This window comes from Pipra filicauda, unplaced genomic scaffold, assembly GCF_003945595.2.
Source record: "Pipra filicauda isolate LSUMZ 115617 unplaced genomic scaffold, ASM394559v2 scaffold4_size7858003_pilon, whole genome shotgun sequence".
Taxonomy (NCBI): Eukaryota; Metazoa; Chordata; class Aves; order Passeriformes; family Pipridae; genus Pipra; species Pipra filicauda.
Window position 1 is genome coordinate 4,892,775 of NW_024104643.1, and position 6,510 is coordinate 4,899,284.

Sequence of the window (6,510 nt, forward strand, 5' to 3'; positions counted from 1 at the left end):
GTTCAGGAAAACATCGCATCCCTTAAAATGACAGTGTGCTGTCTCTTTGCAAAACTGTGTGGTTCTGCTGGCCCGTGGACAGCACAGAGGAGCAGCTCAACCTCTCACCTAAAAATTTGCAGCCAGGATGAGCAAGTATGTTTTCCCTGGGATCTATGCAGAACTTGATGCAAACTCTAAACAGCTTAATCCCCCCAGGGTAGCATTAGAATCTGGGACAAGGCAGTCCAACTTTGCTGGAAAATATGTGAAAATTGTTCCCAAAGAGCTTACAGATCCACCAGGAACACACGTAGCTTCTTGCAACAATTTTTTTATTGTTCAAAACCGTGACAACAAATTTCTTATTTAACCCAATATGTAAAGGGATTCAAGCTTGTTCAAGCAAGAGCAGTTCAAAAGTACTGAAGACTAATATTTCTGATCTTCTTGCAGGAAGCTTTTTGTCTGGGATTAAATAATTGCTTTCAGGAACAGAAAGTTTCGTTCCAGTGAGAGAACAGCCAAATATGTGTGTATATATATATACATATATATATATTCACACACCTATTTATGTGTGTTAGAGCACATGTGTGTGAATACACACATCTGTACATATAGCTGTGCTTCATTGCAGATTTTTAAAAAATGTGGTGTGAGTGTGTAATGTGAAAATTTTATTTCTAGTACAGACAGTTCAGATTGGGCAGCAGCATTTGGTAGTTTCCTGTTGCCAAGTACCAGAGGGTGGTGCAAGAGAGAGAATTTCCATTTAGTTGTCCTGATTCCCTTGTCCATGATGCAGAATTCAATTTACATTGACAGCAACAGGCTGCCAAAGCCTAGCTGGTTTTAACTGTGCTGAGCTTAATTAAGTACTATTAAACCATCAACTACTACATAAATAAATGAAGAGTTAGCCAAGTTAGCAGCTTGCAGGGTGGCTATGGTATGAAATCTTGGGTGATGCCAATTCAGTAATGAAGGTAAAACTTTCACTCTTTTCTACATGCCAAGGACATTCCAACCTATTCCAACATGTTGGTCTGTGCACTGCAGGTATGCCTGCGAGTTGGTCACCTGGGTCAGTGATCCAAAGTTGAACTTTAACATAAATATACACAAAGTATACTGTGGTTATGTGCTTCTCAGCTTCCACCGTCCAGTAAAATGCATTTCCCTTATTTATGCATGGTATCGCAGCACAGATTTTAGAGAGAATGAACATTTGTTTTACAAAGCAGCTGGCAGACTGTCTCAGCTCAGCCAGGGAGTAGTGCCGGGGAATGGAGGCCGGCAGGTTGAGGGAGGGGATTCTCTCCTATTCTACTCTCATGAGACCCCTCGTGGAGTGCTGCATCCAGCTCTGGGCCTACCAACATAAGAAAGACATGAACCTGTTGGAGGGGGTCCAAGGGGGGGACCACTAAGATGATCAGAGGGCTGGAGCATCTCTGCTATGTAGACAGGCTGAGAGTTGAAGCTGTTCAGCCTGGAGAAGAGAGGGCTCTGGGGAGACCTCAGACCAGCTTTCAGTACCTAAGGGGGGACAGTGAGAAAGCTGTAGAGGGACTGTTCACAAGATAGAACAGTGCAGTGATAGAACACGGCATAATGCCTTTAAACTGATGGGGGGGGGGGTTGGATTGGATACTGTGAGGAAATCCTTCACTGTGAGGGTGGTGAGGCACTGAAACAGGTTGTCCAGAGAAGCTGTGGGTGCCCCATCCCTGGAAGAGTTCAAGGCTGGATTGAATGCGCCTCTGAGCAACCTGGTCCAGCGAAAGGTCTCCCTGCCCATAGCAGTGGGGTTGGAACTAGTTGGTCTTTGTGGCCCCTTTCAACCCAAAGCATTCTATGATTCTATGAAACCAGCTAAAACTGCTCAGTGCCAAAGTGTTTTCCAGAAAAAAAAGAGTTATTCCACTGGGAGGTGCTAGCAAGAAACCCCTATGCCCACACATCCAAAAAAGATGCAGATACCTATTTAATTTTTTATGTCACATTTTTTATTACATTATGCTGCAGAAATATTTTTATTGCAACTGGAGTTTTGTGGCTCTGGGATATTTCAAAGCACATGAGGTAAATGAAACTAAATTAAGCCTCTGCTGAAGAGGGAAAATAGGGTAGTAAATCATAACATGGAATGATAAGGTGTTTCTCGATTTTCTGATTTTTTATTTTTATTTTGAAGACAAATTTCATTTATTTTCCATTCATACAACGGAAAATAGTATGGAAAGAGTTAAAATGGACCCTCTGTAAAGCAGATAACACTCTGCAGTTTACTGTGAAGCTTTTAGTGTATGTGAACAGCACCGTAAATTATTGAAATATGTGTAAATTCAAGCATTCATTAACCGGGAAATTTCTGTAGCGCCCTTTGTATTGCAAGAGAGACTTAAGTAAGACTGAGTTTCATAAGTTTATATTTTCTGGGAGTTCAGACTCTTTGAAGGCTGACCAAAACTTTTCCTTTTATATCCGATGTCACAGCTCCTGCTGGAACGCCCTCACTAAACTGCCACCCAGACAAAGTGAGCACATTGTCCTATTGACCAAACTTGGGTGATTATTTTTCAGCCTCACAGTACTATTGCATATTCTGCCTCTGCAGGTTTTTTTTCATTTAGAAAGAATAAGAATAAAATCCAAATTCTGCACATCAGTGAGAGTAAATGCATTCCAGTAATGGAAAACTCATAGCTCCCAATACCTGGGCAGCCGGCCAGCCCAGCTTGGTATTGAGCACACATATTCACTAATTCTTATTTAGAGGTGAATCAATTGATGTTAGCAGCGTAAGCACACACAGTGTGAGCCATCATTCAGATGTAAAGGGAAAAACAGCACCAGTTACAGGATTTCATCTGTACTGGGAATACTGGACACGCATATATCCGTTGGCCACTGGCATGCCTGAATCTGCTGAAATCTGAGGCCGCAGCTGGGTGAGGGATGCTGAGCTGTACTCTCTTGTGCCCTGCACTCCCCTGGCACAGCCAAGTCTGCCATCCTTGGGTCAGAATGCTGATTTTACCTCTTTTCCCAGGCCTTTTCTGGGCTGGAGGGAGCCAATTGGATGAGAGGGGGCAAGAAGTTGTGTTAAATCACAAAGACACTCCTCTGGAAAGCTGGCTTGCATGTTTGACATATGACTACAGAGATTAACTAATTTTAAATTAGTTAAATGGAAAGGCTAAAAGCTACTTACTTTCTGCATTGTTGGTCGGTGATAATAAACCTGTGGGAATTTATTATAACAATTATGCTGTGAGTTTCAATACTCTGAGTATTGTAACTTTTGCAACTTTATGGAGAAAAGTTCTTTTCTACTGGGATCTTTTCAAATATTAATGGAAGTTTTAACATGTGCTATAGGAAAAGGTGTTTTTTCTGCTTCACAGATTGAAATATTTGGTGTGTTTTCAAAATTTCAGTTTAAAAAGCCTTATTTTTATGCTATCATGTGGAATTTTTAACTCAAGATGGAGATCTAAAGCAGTCATATTGACAAATGAAAAGGCGAACACAGAGTGGAAGATCTCCCAGAGAGTCTCTGCAGATAAAGTAGAAAAAGATATGCAGAAGGAAAGCTTTTTGGTGAACTAAGCCCAATCCCCCATACTGCAAGGGTGTAGCCTTCTAGCTGGAATCTCATCTGAACCCACTGAGTTGTGCATCAGTAATAAGATAGCATGGAAAGTATGCATCATTAATTTTTAAGAGAGCTACTGTTAGAAGAAAACTATCAGACTTTGTGAGGAGTGTAATAGACCTGTCAGGGCCACATTTTAACGCCACAAGATTTTTATTTTCATGTCTCCAAAGAGTCAGTATCTGTTTAAGTTACTGCAACACTCATTTATTGTTCAGTTTCACACAGTACCCAGGGGAAATTTGATGGAAAGTTTAGCTCCTTTCAAATCAGCTGCACATGCCTGCTACTGCATAATCAGGGCACGTATTTTCAGAATAATTCAGAATAATAACACAGCAGGCTTTTAACATGTTAATTAAAAAAAAAAAAAGTGTTTACCATAGAGTGAACCAGGTGGTATTTTATATTTTTGTGAACTTAGGATAAAATATTTGTGCAATAACTCACTATTTCATTAAGATATAATATGTTGCATTATCAGTTTCAGATATAAGAGTCACATAAGCTCAGAAGGTCTGTAAAAATTTAGAAGTCAGATAGCATCACTGTATGTGGCACTTGCTCTTTTGATTAGCAACAGACTCAAACAGGCAGGACAGATATAGACACATATTTGGAGCCACAGGCTACAGGCAGGAACAGAGAACTGTTAAGTATCAAAATGTACAACTGATTCTATGTTACAGTTCCCACTGAATTCTTTGCACATTTAGTTATCTCTCCCTTTATGATTATGATAACACTTCTATTAAAGGTAATTAATGAATCATATTGAATATTTTGTGTAATTTTTTTCACTCCTTTCTCCCATGAGCTTATGCTTGCTCAGTCCAAAGGTGCAGCTTTCTGCCTGTATCCAAATGAGGGTCTTCCCACCTCTGCCTCTTGAACTGCAATGTGCTTAGGACTACAGTGTGAATAATGCACTTTTGGGAATGCTCCACAAAAAGTAATTAATGGGACTGGCTTTCATTCCTAGTGAGTTGTGTTTGGGCCAGTAACAATTTTCAAATGGCTTAGGTTGCTCACTCTTGCTTAATAGGACAGATGTGACTAAATGCATTCAGAGTGTCCAAGCCAGGTGTCTTTTGAAAAGGAAATCTATCAAGAGTCGAAATAAGCTTTATTTTTCCCATTTTGGTCTTTTGAGACTGAGGTATTTCATTCCATACACACTAGATTTCTTCTACCTTTTCTTTCTAACATTTTTTCTTGGGGGAAAAAATTATTTTGGCTTAAAACAAAGCTGTGAGCATAGGTATTCAGCTCATATATTTGCTCACATCTTTTTCATCCTTGTCCTTTCTGCACCAACTTCTGTTGCTTCTTGGTTGTGCTTACAGTGTGCTGTCTCACAAAGCTGCAAACTCCCATTTGTGATGATGTTTTACTGCTCTTTGCTGTTTGCTGCTTTTCCTCCTGCTCTGTTCCCGAGTGGGTCACCCAAGGCTACAGTCCCTTAGGGTGTCCCTGCTCCAGGGTCTCTGTTCCTGCCAGCATCCCCCTGGCCAGGAGTGTCAGCCCAGCTGAGCAGCACCAGAACTATCATCACTTGTGGGCAGACATCCCTGGGATGGCAGGGCTCTCAGGCACGATGATCTGGCTGCAGCCCTGATTGGACAGCAACACCCTCTCTTCTGTCCCCGCTCACACTTGAACATGGTTCCCTGTTCCAGCTTGTGTTTGCCCGGTGCTCTGGAGTCAGCAGCTGCAGCAGGCAGGTGCCTGCTGTGCTCCCGTCCTCGGACTATGTCATTTTTGAGCAATCCAGTGCTTCCCACAGCCCCTTTATACAACGGCTGAAAAGATCTTAACGGAAGTGGTCTTTGAATGCAAACTCTTTGCTCTAAGATGCTGATACTCCTTGGTACCCACATTCTAACCAGCCAGATGCCTCTTGTGATACCCTGACACCCATAGCTCTGCTTCTCCATCCTAGGCTTGAAGTGTTTATGCAGTTTGGTTGATGGCACTACATGAGTTGCATGGAAATTATTCCCTCCTGGGCCAAGGACCAGATAATTCTGTCTATGAGTACACGCCAGAAATCTATTTCTGAGCAGGCTGGTGTGTCCCAGAAAATCAGACAGTGCCAGCTTCTCCCACTAGACTTGCTCTCTCCCACAGTCTTATTCCAGTCTGATGTTTTCTTAGTTCCCCAGACAGAAATCTCTGTCACTAATCAGTGTTTTCTTACCCCTGCCTTGACTTCCACATTTGTATCAGCCCAAGCAAACATCCAGGGAGTACAAAGAAGTTTTCCAGTTATTTACTCTTCCAAGATTTACTTTGAAGGGACCTTCGAAAGAGGCACCTTGAGAGCTGTCTTTCAGAGCAGCAGCTTTTCCAGCGTGCAAGGTTGAGAGAATGTGCTGTTGATTTCAGATGGATGGCGTTCCTCCCCTGACTGCACCACTATCTTTCTTCCAGCTCCTACATCCTTTTGTGCACAATAATCTGTGATAACTGCCAAAAAATATGTTCCTCCAGTTATGCATCTGGGAACTGATCCTCTAGCATCCCAAGACAGGGTGACATACAAAAAAAACTTCCCCATCCCTGCCAGAGCTAGTGCTGACACAGAAGCCATCTAACAAGAATGTTTGTGATGGCTGTGCCGACTGCACAGCTTGGTTCCCAGAACTGCCCAGTGAGTACAAAACAGTCCAATGGAAGGCACAAAGGCTAAGAAAACACAGAGAAGGTGGATCCATGACTGACACTGAGCAGGAGCCCTGCAAGCAGTCAGTTTTCCATATGTAAGATTTGGCCCCAAATTATGCTTAGTACTTGGGGAGAATATTTTATTGCTTAGAGTTTGTGATTAAATGGGAAAGTAAGTTCTCATGCCCCTTTGTCTCCCA